A 19,244-nucleotide genomic window follows, 5' to 3' on the forward strand; every position below is an offset into this window, starting at 1 on the left:
ATTAAGTGATTGATTGAAAAAATTAAAAAATTAATCGATTATTTGATTAATCAATAAATAAAAATATATACTTCACAGCCAAATCACTCGGTCGCTGTCATGTCCACATATCAGTTTCCGAGCTCAAAAGATGCCTGAGATATTGCTCAGATGAGAAAGAAAATAAATAAGTGATGAATAATAATTAAAACAAATAAATAATAATCGTAAAATAATTAATTTCTTAATTAATTGGCAAATAGCATACTGAAACAACCATCGTTTCATCCCAATGTGTAATTAATTGAAAATTTATTAATGCATAAATTAATCAAATGATTAACCAATTGATCAAGTCATTGATTAAACTATAAATCAAAAATGCACTTCACAGCCAAATCACTTGGTTAGTCATGTCCAAATATCAGCTTCCTCGCTCAAAAGGTGCCTGAGATAATGCCCAGATGCAAAATAAAATAAATGTGATAAATAAATCGATAATAATTAATCAATTAACTGTTTAATAAAAAAACAAAAAATACTGTTTTTACCAAAGGACTTCCTCACTATTGTGCCAAAATTTCAGCTTCCTAGCTCAAAGGATGGATGAGATATTGCCCGGACAAACAAACAAACAAGAAACAACAACAACAACAACATGCATTTGAAGGGCATTTTCCCTGCAAGAGCGGGGGTTAGCTTTGCGGTCCCCATGACAATCTTCTCCATCTTGCCCTATTTTCTGCATCTCTCCTTGTTAACCCCCTTGCCCGCATTTCTTCTTCCACCATCTTTAGCCAAGTCTTTCTCGGTCTTCCCCGCCCTCTACTTCCTTCTACATTTATTTCCATCACTCTTCTCAACCAGTCACTTTCATCCTTCCTCAACACATGACCAAACCATCTCAACCTGTTCCTCTTCACAGCATCAATCACAGGCTCTATTCCCATCATCTTTCGCAATTCATCATTTGTCTTTCTCTCTCTCAGCGACATTCCGCACATCCACCGAACCATTCGCATTTCCACCCTTTCCAGCCTTCGTTGCTGCTCTACATTCATGACCTATGTCTCGCTCCCATAAATCATAACACTTCTCACACATGCAGCATACACCTTTCCCTTCAGCTTCAACGACACTCCCAAAAGAAAGAAAGAAAGAAAGAAACCGGAGTGAAAACTGAGTCCTCCCTTTCAGCGCGCGTCCTCGTCCGGCCCCGTTCGGCGCCCGGTGATGACATCATGCAGCGCCTGGAGATGGAATAGGAAAGAAATGGTGTACAATTATGTATATGAAATTGAATAACCATTACCAAAATTAAATGAGAAACCTTTTCACTTATGGTGCTTGAGTTGCACAATCAGCCTGATGTTTGTTGTGCTGGAAGATTGGTCTTGTTTGGTATTTTGAGATTATTGGATTGTGAATATTTGCATCCTCAGAAGCCTTGGCCAATTACCTACTATTAATTACCTAACATTATATGTTTCATTGCCTATTCTGAATCCCACCCCTCACCTCCCCCCATCCAGACCTTCTAACCACTCATTTATTAGTAAGTATACACCACACTGTAAGACCAGTTCTCTAAGAAGCTCACAAAAGATAAAATGTCATATTTTGAAGCAACATTTCATATGACACGTCCAAGTTGAAACATTCTTTATTTTATTACATTTATTTTTAAATTTTCAGTTTCATTCAGACATTTGAGTACTTTTTAAATCTGACTGGATTAATCATCCAGAACTCGCGCGTTTGAAAGGTAATTCTACCAACCCCATCTTGGATACGATGAAACAACAATTTGCCATTCCAAAGACAGCATCTCCACTGGACCACTGAGGTAATTGATGTTAAAGTAGAGTCCGCTGCAGAAATAATCCATCAAGAAAAGGATTTTGTCACAATTCTTAACACCATCGTCAACATTTAAAGCATTCATCTGTGAAACTGCAGGTTTTGTGTAAGGTCCGTTTTGGGCTGTACCACACATATATATATATATATATATATATATATATATATATATATATATATATATATATATATATATATATATATATATATATATATATATATATATACTAGCTTGGTGAGGCTCGCGCGTCGTTACTGAGGAACGGGCTTATTTTAGCTGAGGCGAATGACTGTACCTGAGTTGCTGTGTTGTCATGATTTTCACCAATCATAATATAAACAATTATTTTGCACAAATGTATTTGTTGTGTTTGTGATATTACATTTTTATAAGCAATTTAGGTTGAAGATTCAGGTTGAATGTTTTTTTTTCCAAGAAAGAACCCCTCAGCACATACATAGGGGAGGGGTAGGTGCAGACTGGAAGTTTGGGACGATTACACCTCACCACCACGTAATTCAAAACACCTCACCACAATGTAATTCAAAATACCTCACCACCACATAATTCAAAACACCTCATCACCAACTAATTCAAAACATCTCACCACCACGTAATTCAAAACACGTCACCACCACGTAATTATAAATACCTCACCACCACGTAATTCAAAACACCTCACCACCATGTGATTTAAAAACACCTCACCACCACATCATTTAAAAACACCTCACCACCAAGTCATTTAAAAACACCTCACCACCACATAATTCAAAATACCTCACCACCACGTGATTCAAAACCACCACCACGTTATTAAAAACACTTCATAACCACGGAAACAAAAGTTTGAGGGAGTCGTTAAGTGACAGCACAGACACTGCCCAGATGTGTAGATATATAGATAAATGACTGTACCCGAGTTGCCGTTTTGTCATGGTTTAAACCAATCATAATTCAAACAATTATTTTGCACAAATGTATTTGTAATATACGTGATATCACATTTTATAAACAATTGAAGTTGAAAAAAGAAAATTCTCCAAAAAATTCAAAAAAAAAAAAAATAATAATAAATTGGAAAATTTTTCAAACACAATACCCTTAGGACATACCGACAGGAGAGATATGTGCATACCAGAAGTTTGGTACGATTTCACAAAAGTTTGAGAAAGTAGTTCAGTGACAAGACAACACAACACAGGACAACACAGGACAGACGCTGCACATATATATATATATACAACACACACAACATGCATTTTAAAGGCCATTTTCCCTGCTAGAGCGGGGGTTAGCCTTGCGGTCCCCATGACAATCTTCTCCATTTTGCCCTATTTTCTGCATCTCTCCTTGTTAACCCCCTTGCCCGCATTTCTTCTTCCACCATCTTTAGCCAAGTCTTTCTCGGTCTTCCCCGTCTTCTACTTCCTTCTACATTCATTTCCATCACTCTTCTCAACCAGTCACTTTCATCCTTCCTCAACACATGACCAAACCATCTCAACCTGTTCCTCTTCACAGCATCAATCACAGGCTCTATTCCCATCATCTTTCGCAATTCATCATTTGTCTTCCTCTCTCTCAACGATACTCCGCACATCCGTCGAACCATTCGCATTTCCACCCTTTCCAACCTTCGTTGCTGCTCTACGTTCATTACCCATGTCTCGCTCCCATAAATCATAACACTTCTCACACATGCAGCATACACCTTTCCCTTCAGCTTCAACGACACTCCCCTCATCATCAGCACGCCACTCAATTCCCGAAACTTCTTCCATGCACATCTCACTCGAGCAACCGTTGCCGAGTCTGATCCACCTTCTCCATTCAGCATGTCTCCGAGGTAGCAAAATGTTTTCACACCTTCCAGCTTCCCGCCGTCTCCAAGATCCAACTCAACATTTCCTCCATCTGCAGCTCCCTCTGTGCACACCTTACATTTGAATGTAGCTGCCACACTGGTTAATGACCCTCTCAAACCACTACATTTTTGATGAACCCACTCAGCGCACATTGTACACTGAATGGAGTTCACTCCGACACCCTTCCTACACACAGCACAGGGCCACTTCCCAGTTCTTTCCACCTCACCACATGCTTTACCACTTGCCATCACCTTCGTCTTTCTGATATTCACCTTCAGACCTTTTGTCTCCATACATTCCTTCCACGTGTTCATCTTTTCCCTCAGTCCATCCATACTTTCCGCAATCAACACCAGATCATCTGCATACAACAACTCCCACGGTAAACCCTCCTTTACGTTCTGAGCCAGCACCTCCATCACAGCTACAAATAGTAGTGGACTTAGTACCGACCCCTGATGCACTCCCACCTTCACCTCAAACTCACCACTGTTCCCGTCCTTCGTCCTTACAGCTGTGCGCGCTCTTTTGTACATTGCCATCACTACTCTGATCAACCATTCCTCCACTCCTAACTTCCTCAATGCCCATGTCAATACTTTGCGTGGAACCCGATCGAATGCTTTCTCCAGATCAAAAAACCCAAGAAACAACTTCTTCCTCTTCTCCATGTACTTCTCCTGCAACTGCCTCACAATGAAAAGCGCGTCTGTCGTTCCTCTTCCTGGCATAAATCCAAACTGCATTTCGTCGATCTTCACTTTCTTCCTTATCCTCCTCTCCAACACCCTTTCCAATACCTTCATTCCATGCTCCAATAACTTTATCGCTCGGTACGAGCCACACTCCAGAGGGTCACCTTTCCCCTTGTATAGAGGGACGAGGGTACTCAGTTCCCAATCCACTGGAATGCGGCCTTCTTTCACCACCAGATTACAGATCTCTGTCATTCTCTTCACACCCCAACTTCCTGCTGCCTTCAACATATCTCCCACAACTCCCGTCGGCCCTCCTGCTTTTCTACCCTTCATTGCTTTTATCGCTTCCTCAACTTCCTTCTCAGTTATCTTCTCTGCCGGTCCTAAAACTGGGTTACTCTCTATGTTGCCATCCCATTCATTCTCTGTATTCAACAGCATTTCCATATATCTTTTCCATCTTCCTTTAATTCCATCTGGGTCGACAACGATTTGTCCCACTTCATCAAATTGTGTGCACATATATATATATATATATATATATATATATATATATATATATATATATATATATATATATATATATATATATGTATATATATATATATATATATATATATATATATATATATATATATATATATATATATATATATATATATATATATATATATATATATACATATACCGTTGATGTATGTATTTATACCTATAAAAGGCACAAATCTCTCAATCTTGGTTTGTATGTGTTCTATGCACGGCCACATTGTTTAGGTTATAAACCCCAAACTCGGGGTGCCAATACAACTTTGTGTGGGGGGGTAACAGGCTATGTCACCGTGGCCTCACATGGGGGTTTGGGGTGGCGAAGGGGCATAAATTCTCCATGTAAATGTGTATTGTGTGGTGGTGGCAGAGGGTATTACAATTCACTTTTTACCTGGGCAATGTTGAGGCAAAAGCACTCTTCGCAATGGTGAATACATTTTGGTAAACAGGAAGACTAATTGCTCCATCTGCGAATCTGCGAAGTGATGGATAGGCTCTTCAAGTATATATGTGTATACACACACACACACACACACACACACACACACACACACACACACAAACACACATACAAATATACATTACTAACCGAAAGCACCCGGCGTTGCCCGGGTTCTTTTTGAATGAATTTACTACTATAATTCAACTTTTACTCGCGGCCGTAGAAGATTGACTACTATAATTCAGCTCAGCTTTTAATTGCGAAATGGGCCCAGCCTGGCCGAGGCGGCCTCGACCGGCCTCGTGACCTAGCCTATACCCTTTCCGGGCCCCATGTCCCGACATTTTTAGTTCTTTTTCAATGAATTTACTACTATAATTCAGCTTTTACCCTCGGCCGTAGAAGATTGACTACTATAATTCAACTGAGCTTTTGATTGCGAAATGGTCTCAGCCTGGCCGAAGCGGCCTCGACCGGCCTCGCCACCTAGCCTATAACCTTCCCAGGGCCCGTCCCGACAATTTTAGTTCTTTTTGAATGAATTTACTACTATAATTCAGCTTTTACTTGCAGCCGTAGAAGATTGACTACGATAATTCAGCAAAGCTTTTAATTGCGAAATGGGCCCAGCCCGGCCTCGGCGGCCTCGGCCGGCCTTGCCATCTAGCCTATAACCTTCCCGGGGCCCATCCCGACATTTTTTGTTTCAGAGGTTTCCTCCTATCTTTCACCGTTCAGGCGATTAGTGCATGCAGACAAACAAACAAACAAACAAAAACTTTCTTTTATATAGATAGAAGATATATATGTATACATGTATATGTATAGACATACATACATGCACGAGTGTGACTCAGCGCGCTGCGCGAACCTCACCACACGTCGTTTCAGAGGGGTAGGCATCTTTGACCATGTATGCTTTCTCAGGGAGTGAGGGATGGCGGGAATGGTGGGTGAGTGTTAGTGTATATCCGGTTGCAGTGTTTTGTTTTCTATGTTTACGCTTTATGGGATCATTATGTCATACGTGAGCATTACATCCTTGTTTTCAGTGATTGCATTTGGTTCATGTTTCCATTAGTTTTCTGGAACTGGGATATTGAGACTTTTGCAAATGTGCCAGTGGTTTACTCGACATACACTACCGGTCAAAAGATTTAGAACACCTCAATTTTACGCGTTTTTATTGAAAGTTACGCAGTTTAATGTTCAGTGAATAACCTGAAATGGTACAAAGGTAAGCAGTAAACTGCTCGAGGTTAAAAACAAAAAGTTTAGGTTAGCAAAAATGGGAAAATAATGTAAATTGCAGTTATATTGTAAAAAAGAAAAGGCCTTCTTCAGGGAACAAGTAATGCGTTAACAACTTACAGCTGTTCTGCAGCAATGTAAGTAAATTAAGCCTTGAAAGTTGATGCAAACAATTCCTACAGGTGTCCCAACCTCTGCTGATTACTTGATGATAAACCCCCTGTCTGTATAAAAGCAGTATTGAAACAGACTGTTATTACACCCTCTGAAGCATTATTTGGACACGATTGCACTGTAGTGCAGGAAGTAATATATTGGAAACTGGAGGAAACTCTGACAGGAAGAGGTCTGGCAGACCCAAAGCCACAACAGAATCAGAAGACAAGTTTCTGAGAGTCAACAGCTTGCGTGATAGGCGGCTCACAGGACAACAGCTTCAAGCACAGCTTAACACTGGTCGAAATAAGCAAGTCTCAGTTTCAACTGTGAAGAGAAGACTTCGAGCTGCAGGTTTGACAGGTCGAGTGGCAGTAAGAAAGCCATTGCTAAGATGGCAAAATAAGAAAAAGAGGCTTGCCTGGGCCATGAAGCACTGCCCGTGGACTACTGAAGACTGGAAGAAGGTCTTATGGACCGATGAATCAAAATTTGAAATCTTTGGTTCATCACGCAGGGTTTTTGTACGCCATCGAGTAGGCGAAAGGATGGTTCCTCAGTGTGTGACACCAACTGTCAAACATGGAGGAGCAATCGTGATGGTCTGGGGCTCTTTTTCTGGATCCAGATTCGGCGACTTGCACAGAGTGACTGGCACCATGAACCAAAAGGGCCACCACAGCATTTTGCAGCACCATGCAATACCCTCTGGTATACGCCAAGTTGGTCAGGGGTTCATCCTACAGCAAGATAATGACCCTAAACACACCTCCAGGCTATGTCAAAACTACCTTCGAGGAAAAGAAGAAGACGGTAGGCTTCAAATCATGGAATGGCCAGTACAGTCTCCAGACTTAAACCCCATCGAGCTGGTTTGGGATGAACTGGACAGAAGGGTGAAAGCAAAGCAACCTACAAGTGCAACACATTTGTGGGAACTTCTGCAACAGTGTTGGGAAGAACTTCCCGAACAATATTTGATTTCCATTGTAGAAAGAATGCCACGAGTGTGTTCGGCAGTTATATCTGCAAAAGGTGGCTACTTTGTTGAGTCAAAAATTTAAATTAAATTTTGTTAAACAAAATGATTCTATGATTTCTTTTTTTATCTCCAATTGTTTATTTGTTCTATGCTTAATTTCAGAGTACATTGAGACCTTAATGCATCAATTTCAATAAAAACTGGAAAAATTGAGGTGTTCTAAAACTTTTGACCAGTAGTGTACCTTGTTGTGCCTTTGGGTGTACGGCTGTTCTGACATGGGTTTTCTACATCCTAAGAGGAGGTGACTTGTGCTTTCCATTTCTACCTTGCAGAATCTACACTTGTCCGATTGACTCAGTCCCACCATTTTCTTAAAGCCATTGATATAATGTCCATGGTCTTGGGCATTTATAATGACTAGAATATAAGACCCGTTGCTTCGCTGATGGAAATACCAATCTTTGCTGCGATGACTAATCTATGGGGGAAGAAAAAAAAAGGATTCCTGCGAGATCCTGTTCTCCGTGCAGGGATAACCAGCATCACATGTTGGCATTTGCAGTTTTGACACGCGTGTCCATGTACCCAGAAAAAAAAGGTTTCTTTTTTTTTGCCTCACAAATATTCCCGGTAGTTACCCGAATCCACCGTAGTTGGATTTATTGATATCCGTTAATCCGTTCTCAAGCTATAACACAACAGACAAACAGACAAACAAATGAAAAATTGGTCAGAGACCGAGGGCTTGCCGGAATGTACTTTTTTATCAACCATTTTGGACAAATATGGCGGCCGAACCACGTGACCGATGACGTCATCATTATTTGTTTTCTAAACGAATTTATTCCTTGATGCTGCCCAAGCAGGAAGTTGGGGTGTGAAGAAAATGACAGAGATCTGTAATCTGGTGGTGAAAGAAGGCCGCATTCCAGTGGATTGGGAACTGAGTACCCTCGTCCCTCTATACAAGGGGAAAGGTGACCCTCTGGAGTGTGGTTCGTACCGAGCGATAAAGTTATTGGAGCATGGAATGAAGGTATTGGAAAGGGTGTTGGAGAGGAGGATAAGGAAGAAGGTGAAGATCGACGAAATGCAGTTTGGATTTATGCCAGGAAGAGGAACGACAGACGTGCTCTTTATTGTGAGACAGTTGCAGGAGAAGTACCTGGAGAGGAGGAAGAAGTTGTTTCTTGGGTTTGTTGATCTGGAGAAAGCATTCAATAGGGTTCCACGCGAAGTATTGACATGGGCATTGAGGAAGTTAGGAGTGGAGGAATGGTTGATCAGAGTAGTGATGGCAATGTACAAAAGAGCGTGCACAGCTGTAAGGACGAAGGACGGGAACAGTGGTGAGTTTGAGGTGAAGGTGGAAGTGCATCAAGGGTCGGTACTAAGTCCACTACTATTTGTAGCTGTGATGGAGGTGCTGGCTCAGAACGTAAAGGAGGGTTTACCATGGGAGTTGTTGTATGCAGATGATCTAGTGTTGATTGTGGAAAGTATGGATGGACTGAAGGAAAAGATGAACAAGTGGAAGGAATGTATGGAGACAAAAGGTCTGAAGGTGAATATAGGAAAGACGAAGGTGATGGCAAGTGGTAAAGCATGTGGTGAGGTGGAAAGAACTGGGAAGTGGCCCTGTGCTGTTTTTGCACATTTTTTTGTGTACAGCGGTAATGTTGTCTGATTTCCAAGCTGAAGGCAGATGACTTTGAGCAAAAGAGAGGGTGAAGAGAACAGAGCGAGGGTGAGAAAGAGTGGCAGAGCAGGATTTTAGGACCCGTGGGCTAATGCCGTCTGGTCCAGTTGCAGAATTTTTTTTTCAGTCAATTATTTGGTCATTTGGCAAGAAGAGTTTTAAATCATCCATGTATAGTAGATGTGTCACATTTACTATTTCTTTGGTTGTTCTTCTGTTGATTGTTAGGGTGTATCCGTGTCCTTGTTCATTGATGAGGTTACTTAGTGGTTCCAGAGCCAGACAAACCAGAAGGGGACAAAGACTGTCTCCCTGGAAGATTCCATGTCGTATCCTCACATCTGAGTTTCAATATTTCCATCTGAGTGCTGTAGTATCAATGTGGTATTCCAGAGCTCCATTGCTTTCTCAATCAGTTTGATTATTTGTGGATTGATTTTGTATTATTGCGTGCATTTTATCATCCACGAATGTGGCATAATGCAGAAAGCTTTCTTATTGTCTATCCAGGCGGTGGACAATTTAGTTCTTCACACTTTGCAATTTTAAAGTATGGCCTTGTTCAGTAGTAGGTGGTCAGTTGTTCCATAACACCCTCTCTTACATCCCTTTTGTTCTGCCTCTAAACCTCCTTGCTGTGTTCGATGATGGTAAATCATTTCTGTGATGATTCCTATCAGCAGCTTTTATGTGGTTGGTCGGAATGTTATCGGCCGGTATTTGTGGGGAAGTTGCGTTTCCTCCGATTTTGGGATGAGAAAGGTGTTCCCTTCTGTGAGCCACCCAGCCACTACCTTTTCTTCTTGGATCAATTCGTTAACTGTCCTGGTGTAGTGATTGTGAAGAGCATCAAGTTGTTTTAGCCAGAAATTTTGAATTCCATCTGGGCCTGGGCATTTGAAGTTTAGCATTTTTTGAAGTTGTTTTCTAATTTTCTCTTCATCAATTTATCAATGGGGGCATTCCTCGAGATGTTGCTTCTTCTTTTCCATGTTTGGGATCCATTCTGCTTCTTGTTATGTTCTTTTCGATCTTCAAAAATTCCTTTACAGAATTTCATCCAGTTTTTCTTTTTCAGGGGGAGTTGACACATTACACTTTTGTTTTCCCGATTCACAGTAAATTCTCTTTCGGTTACTTTCAAACATATTGTTTTGTTTTCTCCTGTTGTTTCCTTCCTCATAGTTTTTTTTAATCTTCCTTGCTATCATTTCTATTTTGAGTTTTCAGCACTCGAGTTCTTTGCCTTCGATATTTTGTGTTTGTTTTTTATTCTTTGGATTCTCTTTTTTAGTTTTGAGTGTCTGTTTCCTTTCCTGAACTGTTGTATTTGTCCTACTTCCTTCCACAGTTGCTCTCGTTGTGTCTCTAATCTCTGTCTCCAGGGTGGAATTTGGTTTATATTTGTAGGGCCTGCTTTTTTCTTCTTCTGGTGTTGTTTGCCCGTTACTTTTTGTTGAATGAATAGTGCCACTGTGAAACACACGACATTATTTCCTTCAAGGTGAATGATTATGAAATCATTTTTCGAATTGAATGGTTGGTTCGTCTCACGAAGATTTTTGTGCGTTTATTGTTTTCTATGCAATAAAGTTTTGGTCTTTTTCTGAGGTTTATCAATTCAATCTCTTCTATTTTGTTGGCTAACTCTGCCTCCAGTCTATGCTGCTCTTCAGCATCTTCACCCTCCTCTTCTTCCTCATTCTGCTGCTCTCCCTTGTCTTTCACCAGCTGCCTTTTCACTCTTTTCCCCTTTGTGCCTGAGTCATCTGGTCCTTGTCTCTGAACCAGTCTTGCCTCTCTTTCAGGGGGACACATCATTCCTTCCTTCACGTTCCTTCCTTTATTTCCTTCTTTGTGTGTGTGTGTGTGTGTGTGTGTGTGTGTGTGTGTGTGTGTGTGTGTGATGTAGCAAACTCTAATTGTTTTATCATTTATTCTATCTCTGTTTCCAGAGCAAAGCGATTTGTCTTATTCATTATTTCTTATATTCCCAAATGAGCACAACCTCAGCCAGATGTTCCGTTGCTCATAGCTTATTATTATTTTAAAGCTCAAAGTAATTGCTGTTTATTGCCCTTGGCATGATGTGGCTGGGCCAGGAACACAGTGCCACGTCTCCATATCTCGGATAAACGAGGTACAGACAAGCTATTTTGGAACTGCATTAAGTCAGAAAATCGAGCAGCACACAGACAAGGGTCAGTGAAGTGTTAAAATGGCTGGTGAGGCGTGGAAACAGGCAATATCCAAGGTTATACTGTAGTCTCAGCAGCAATTCTTTTGAACTGGCACTTGAGACAAACAGCATATCCCTCACTTCCCCAACCCCCTTTTATTCTCATTGTCTTTCTTCCCCTGTTCTCCTTTTTTTTTGCATACCCTGCCCTCTCTCCCCTAATTCTCCTTCATCCCTTTGCACTCTACACCATCTAATATATGCGTAAATTCTCACATGCCCTCGTCACAATTGCACGCTGCCCTTTTTTGCTCGTGGACTGTAATACAGACTTGTGAAGATTTGACTGACTGTGCCTTTTCTTTTTTCATTTTGGTTCTCTGAGAATGCCTGAAGCTTTGGATATTGCCTTCTGGTCAAATTATAAACTAATTAGACAATCTTAAAAGCTGTTTATCAACATTACGCCGGTGTTTGGAGTAATTGCAGTGACTCCTGATTGAAGGTCCCAGCTTTTTGCTGTGATCGATCTGAAGCATGGCCTGTGTGGACCGAGTCCTGCAATTAGGCTAATCTAAGCCGATAACCCCACAGCTGCATCTTTGACAGAGAAAAAGGAAATTGTTAGGATTTTATGGAAATTATAGAAGGAACAGTTTTCACAGCCTCCCTTGCATCTTGTAACTTAGGAAAACATCTTTAACACCTTTGTTTCACTTTGGAAAATGCAAACAAGTATGAGCCATCTGTTTTATTTGAATTATGTTTAATTGGGGTGAAGGGCGGTGTCGGAGGACAGGGAAAGGAGAGTAGGAGTATTCGAGGAGTTGGGAAAGAAGAGAAAGAAGTTCGGGAAGATTGGAGGTTATGGATGGAAGAGCATGGGGCACTCGGACTCGGGAGAGTGGTAAACAAATCAGCCTTAATTTGTGAACGTGATAAAGAGTTGGCCCAAAATCTATAACTCTGTGCAAACAGCACCAAAAGTGAACATGTAGAAATAGGATGTGTGCACACCAGAAGTGAGATTTGGGTGGCAGGAGTGGGTGGGAGAAGAATGGCTTAGGGGTGGGTGATTGACAAGTATAAGATTGACAAGGTGAAACAGAAACAGCAATTTAAAAGCACGGTGTGACTATGACCTTTGAAGAAGAGAGAAATTGCTTTATTGGGCCTTCCATTGTTTTATTTTGTCCCAGTATACCAAATCTAGGGTTGTAGCAGAGTGAGGATACAGAGCAAAAATACATCATGGAGCGGACCAGTGAGGGAGTAGCTGCATGCAACAAGCAAGGGAATGAGGATAAACGAGGAGAGGAAATCATACATCTTGGAAGAGCTGGGAAGAGGACTGAAGGACAAGGAGGTAAAAGACCAGATGCCATTAATTCTGCTTGCAATGTGTGATCTGCCTCAAGATGAAGATGATAATATTGATGAAATCCTTAGATTATACAGAATCCAGCTGAGACGTGTGATGCTGGGTCACCACCCCAAACAGGAGGGCAGTATTCCATCTAGCTGGGAACAAAGGCCTTTGTTGACTGTTTGTCTGATTTTTCAAAGGTTGGTTGTGATCAATGGAGGATGTCAAGGCTGTGGCTGTTTTTGGAGGGAATTTTGGCTAAACCGTCAGCCTTGGAGAGGTCATGGTTGATGTTGAGGCCGAGAAGTTTAAGAGACTGAAGTTATTCCAGTGGTTGACCTTGCGAATAGATGGTGTTGTTTCATTTGATTACCACTCTGGAGTCTTCTTCCTTCATATGCAGCACAAGCATTGTGGTGGCTTACCGGTTAAGCCCTCTCCCTCTCACAGATCTTCCGATGTCCCTGCTCTCAAATGTTGTGTTTGTGCTTCCCCTTCTCTCCCCATCTTGTCTACCGCTCCCCTTATTATATGTTTTATGTGTCGGTTTGACTTTTTGTGTGATAAATGTTAACTCTTTCACGAGCCTCGATCCTGTATACAACAAAAACAAACAAAAAAAATCCTGAACAATTACAAAAACCTGCCATGTCTAACTGCTAGGAATGCAATGGCAAGCCACCTAATATCACTCTCGCCAAGCAGCCAAGGACCTGCCTTCAAGCAGAGCACTCCATCAATCTTCTCAAGCTCTTCCTCTTTTTTCATTCACAATTGTTATATTTTCTAATTATTATCTACTCTCCTGATGGTGTGCACATCCAGCTTGGATGGTGTGCCTCCATCTCTGGCTTTCACTTTTCTTCTCCCACTTCTTTCAAATTTCTCCATTCTGTCACTACCTGTGTGTGTTTCATTTATTTATTTGCTCTGCACACTTCAAATTAGATGCTGTTCAGTGTGAACCTTTACTCGCACATTCCACTTCATTTTGTCATGGTTTCTGCGATATGTTTTTGGGTTAAATCAATCCTGTCTGATTGTATGCTTATTCAGATGCTTGGAAGAACGAAAATAAATCATTACGTTATATCATCTCCCTTTTGGGCACAGAGAAAGACAGCTTAATGAGAAAATGGACTCATTACGCTTCACACACAATAGAAAGAGGTTTGGTGCGCCAGACTCGATGGAAACAAAATGGCTTCTAATTGCAAGTCGTCGGGACTCTATATATATATATATATATATCATAGATTGTGTTGATATATATATATATACTAGCAGAAGTACCCGGCATTGCCGGGTGGGGGAGGGGAAGGGGAGGCGGAAGGGGAGGGGCGGGGAACGGGGGGAGAGCGAGCCCCTTGGTAAAGCGAGCGATTTTTTTCATAGCGTCATAGCGTCATAGCGTTCATAGCGTTCATAGCGTTTCATGGCGTCATAGCGATTTTTTTTTTCATAGCGTCATAGCGTCACAGCGTTCATATCGTTCATAGCGTCATAGCGTTCATAGCGTAATAGCGATTTTTTTTTCATAGCGTCATAGCGTTCATAGCGTCATAGCGTTTCATAGCGTCATAGCATCATATCGTTCATAGCATTCATAGCGTTCATAGCGTTTCATAGCGTAATAGCGATTTTTTTTTTCATAGCGTCATAGCGTCATATCGTTCATAGCGTCATATCGTTCATAGCGTCATAGCATTCATAGCGTCATCACGTGATCGCTCTGAGCGAATCAGCGCCCACCTGCTCTGATTCCGTTGATTCCGTGCGCTGAAATGCGCTGAGGTAAATATGAATAAAAAATATGGATCGTCAAATATTTTGAGTTCGGCCATGTTCGTCCCAGGCTCAATGGCCATGTCTATGCCAAATATCAAGCACGTAAGCCTCTCCGTTTAGGAGTCTATCGGTAACATTACACACACACACACACACACACACACAAACTGTGTTTTATATATATATATATATATATATATATATATATATATATTATAGATATATATATATATATATATATATATATATATATATATATATATATATATATATATATAATTATATATATATATATATATAATTATATATATATATATAATTATATATATATATATATATATATATATATATATATATATATATATCAGTCACTATGCGACCTTCATATCATCAGTGGAGAACCGCCAGCAAGGTGTCCCATACAGCTGCTGCTGCACCTTGCTGGGAGCGATAAGCACCGCCTGCCACGCGGTAACGTTATCTCTGGTATCCACTCATCATATGGAGTCGACCTGATGGATTCTATATATGGATATTCTATATATATATATGGATTCTAAATGATGCTACACCGCCCATGTGCTGCATTTAAAAGAAGAAGAAGAGTGTAAAACCAGTAATTATTTGGGTCAAAAAGGTTTTGACATTGGAGTGCAGCTTCAAAATCGGGTAAATAAAGCAAGTAATTTATTAATTAATTTAAACAACGGCAAAGTAAAATACTGTTTATACATCACCTAAGGATCTAAGTAAAACTTTAAAAACAAGGCCATCATCCCTCTACAATTTACCACTGACAACAACTGAGCTCTATAATATTGAGGAACTACCAGTCGATGAGAGGGCGTTGTTGGCTGATGAGGCCACGCGGCCGCCATATTGGGACTCATTACCGACTGCAAGTTCCATATCGTAAACAACGTATAAAAAAAATCAAAGGTTAGCAGGTTTTAAAATAAACCGGGAGGTTTTTTTAATAGAGATTTTTCATGTTGTGGTGAGTATAGGCCGAATAAGGGCAGATTTTAAAATAAACTGAGTTTTTTTTATTATCTGGCTTTTCATGTTGTGGTGAGTACCAAGATGGCGGCCGGTGACTTCAGTTTTATTTTTTAAGCAAACCAATGATCCAGTTATATTTAGGTCAGTGGTGATAATACATTCAACTGAATTCAGCAATGGTGTATTATTCATCTTATTACCCTGCGGATGCGAAACCTTAAGTAATGGTTCCACTTTGTCTGTCTCTATCTCTCTGTCTGTCTACAGACAGCAGTCTATGATCGAGGAACTACTTCATATCAATTGGTTTTTATAATTTGAACATTGTAGTGCATGGATCGGAATATGAATCGGAACACAAAACTGCAGTTTAGCAGTACTTTTGCTCAGATTTTGGCAAATTGTACAGTATGGAATGCCATCCGGACAACGCATGCTCAGAGAGAAGTAACATAACTTTTTTTTACTATGTCTTCCTGTCTGGCAGTGAAACAAAATTCAAAATCATTCCAAGCAGGAAACTCACTGTTTTAAGGACGTCATGAAGGACACAAAGAACAGACATGAAGAACTAATGTAACATGTTAAATAAGGTGGCGTAAAAACCTCTGCATCAATGGCTGTATACGTCCAAAAAAACTTTTTCTTTGTACAACCTTTAAAAACTTTATTATTTCAATTAAATTATAAACTGTGAACACTGTAGAACACAAATCACCTTCTTGGCACTTTCAAAAAATGTCTGTGTAATGTGATTTCGACAAATTAATTTGCTATTTTACGTCATCTCGACCAATTAAATTTGTTGCTCGATCTCTCAGCCTTGGGGAAGATTCAGACAAAATGGCCACTGGTAGTAAATATAGATTGTTCTCAGAAACGCAATAACCAAGAATTTAAAAGACTTGCCAATTGCCATGTCCTTTTTCTCAAGACTGTGTGGTCTAAGGTGTTCTATGAACTCTGTAGTTGATAATGCTTTAAACGAGACGCATGCAAACTTTTGTAAAGTGTGCCTTGAAGAAGGTTTAGTCTTTAGTACATTGGTGAACCCCCCCCCCCCCCCACATCCCCCCCCCCCCCCCAAACTGCCCTCACATCTGCAGCTAAAATTATCTCACTCGAAACAAACAGTCCAGTGTTTCCAGGCTAAGAGTGGAGGTTTATTGAGCTTGGCTGTTGTAATATATGAGCTAAGCAGGCAGCCATCTGCTGAATCATATCCTCTTTCCAGCGAATCCACACTGGCTCAGTCTTTCGCTATCTCTTTAAGGGAAAATGCGGAAACATTTTCCAAATCTGACATATGCGAGAAGAGACGTAAAGGATTGACATTTTTATTGTTGTGTTCTGCCCAATTCGGTGCTCTGTTAAAGCTTCTCGTTATGGTGCAATCCTGATTGCCCCAAGCATTGTTTTATGTTGGTTGTAAGAATATATTTTTTGCTATATTCATGGATTTGCCCGTTTTATATTTTGATCCTTTTGAAACCAGAGTAGCACCAAAGGAAACGAAAGGCCATTTATTGTATGTCGATCGGATAATAATTTCAGGCACGATAACTTACTCCAGATGTGAATCGTATTCGTCGTTCCTCGAACCATCAGGCCGTCAACAATGTATGGTAAGGGGTGGAAAAGAGGGGCAAAAGGGAACACATTTGGGCAGCAAAATGTGATGTTGTTTCAGCACATTTGTTTAATTATAATACATCATGCACTTTCATTTTTCACTTTTTATCATTCCATGTCTATTTGTTTGCTGAAAGACGCAATGTTACGCTGATGATTTGTATTCATAAATGTTCTAGTTTTTTATTATTATTATTGCTTCTCCATAATTATTTTTCACCTTATCATGGTGAAAAATACACGCGCCACTGTGCACAATTTTTGATGATATAAGTGTTTTATTTCCTGATCTATGAAGCTGTAACCTACATAAGACATGCTGCGCTCCCCAATTCGCAACATACTGAGGGTTTATTGATGACACTTTTAGCATAAGTGTCAGAAAATACTTTGATTGACAGGTTGAAAATGTCTATTTTTTGTAACATCACTTTTTGTAGCACCACTGAGATTTTCAGCATAACCTGCCATCTATCTGTCTGCCTAAAATTGTTTCCTATTGAAAAACCTTTTGACAAGCACATTTGGCCAATGACAACATCGTCGTACTTTTTAAAATGTATGGCCGATAATAATTTCCATTATTTCACTTACGCTCATTTTACATTTGAATTATACGTTGAATTTGGATTTTACATTCGGATCTTCATTGACGTAAGCTTAGGAATTTAATAACAGCAATCGCACAGCCAAAGGAAGAGGATGTTTAGCCCACCTTCAATTTCAAGTTTAATTATAGAGAAATGTATAATAAGATGGTTTAATTAGCTTGCGCACTAGCATTTCTACCAAAGTTATACCACGTGATCTGTGATTGAATGCAGAGAGAACTGATCGAAGACTATTCCAGAGAACTTCCAAGGTGACATTCACAGCAGGACAATGTAGGCAATGTAGAGCAGGACACATCATCACCAACATCTTTAATTGTGACTACAATATCCAAACCTCTATCCCATAAAGAATATATGTGACATGGATTAGAATCAGTTTAATGATCAAAAAATTTGTCATCATGAACTGTATAATGTGTAGAAATAACATTGTTTGAGAAATAGAAGATTACAACAAATGCAATCCAGATATGTGATGCTCTGAGCTGATGTGACGAGACAATCGGATGCTCCGGTCGAGTATAACGGCCAGAATATCAATAAAATCTCCAATCTGTAAGTTCAGGATCAACATATTTTGCTTTTACTATCTCCAGAAAGTTTAAACCCTTTTTTTTTTTTTTTTTTTTTTTGTATACAAGATCGAGGCTCGTGAAAGAGCTAACATTAATCACACAAAAAGACAAACCGACACACAAAACACAAAAAACAAGGGGAGCGGTAGACAAGATGGGGAGAGAGGGGGAAGGACACAAAAGAGAGGGGGAAGGACACAAACACAACATTTGAGAGCAGGGACATCGGGAGGACTTGGGGGGAGGTGGGAGAGGATTAAAACATATGAACACTGCAAGGACTCTGGGGTGAATTACCGGGGGTAGAAAAGATCAAGGTTTTCGATGGGGGAAGATAAGAGATGGTGGTGAACAGCTGTTTTAAAGACCTGGAGGGAGGAGTGGGATTGAAGGGAGTGGGGGAGTTTGTTCCAGAGGCGGGAGAAAAGGGGAATGAAAGAGTGAAGGTGAGCAGAGAGCCTAGACTTTGGCAGTTTAACCAGAAGAGGGTTGCAGGCAGATCTTGTGCGACCTGAAGGAATATTGGGGGGACAGAGCACAGAGAGAGCTGGGGGAGCAAGGCCGGAGAGGAGTCGGTAGAAGACAGAAAGACCACCA

At 40.4% G+C, this 19,244-nt stretch overlaps 1 long non-coding RNA gene across 1 annotated transcript in view; it reads left to right on the forward strand.

The window, feature by feature from the left end:
• Positions 1 to 18,561, forward strand: part of LOC144891007 (uncharacterized) — a 61,428-nt gene extending 42,867 nt beyond the window's left edge. The window contains exon 4 of the long non-coding RNA XR_013622628.1: positions 18,283 to 18,561. This is a non-coding gene — a long non-coding RNA (uncharacterized LOC144891007). The remainder of the gene's footprint in view (positions 1 to 18,282) is intronic.
• The last annotated feature ends 683 nt before the right edge of the window (positions 18,562 to 19,244 follow it).

This window comes from Myxine glutinosa, chromosome 2 (assembly GCF_964187855.1).
Source record: "Myxine glutinosa chromosome 2, kmMyxGlut1.1, whole genome shotgun sequence".
NCBI classification, from domain to species: domain Eukaryota; kingdom Metazoa; phylum Chordata; class Myxini; order Myxiniformes; family Myxinidae; genus Myxine; species Myxine glutinosa.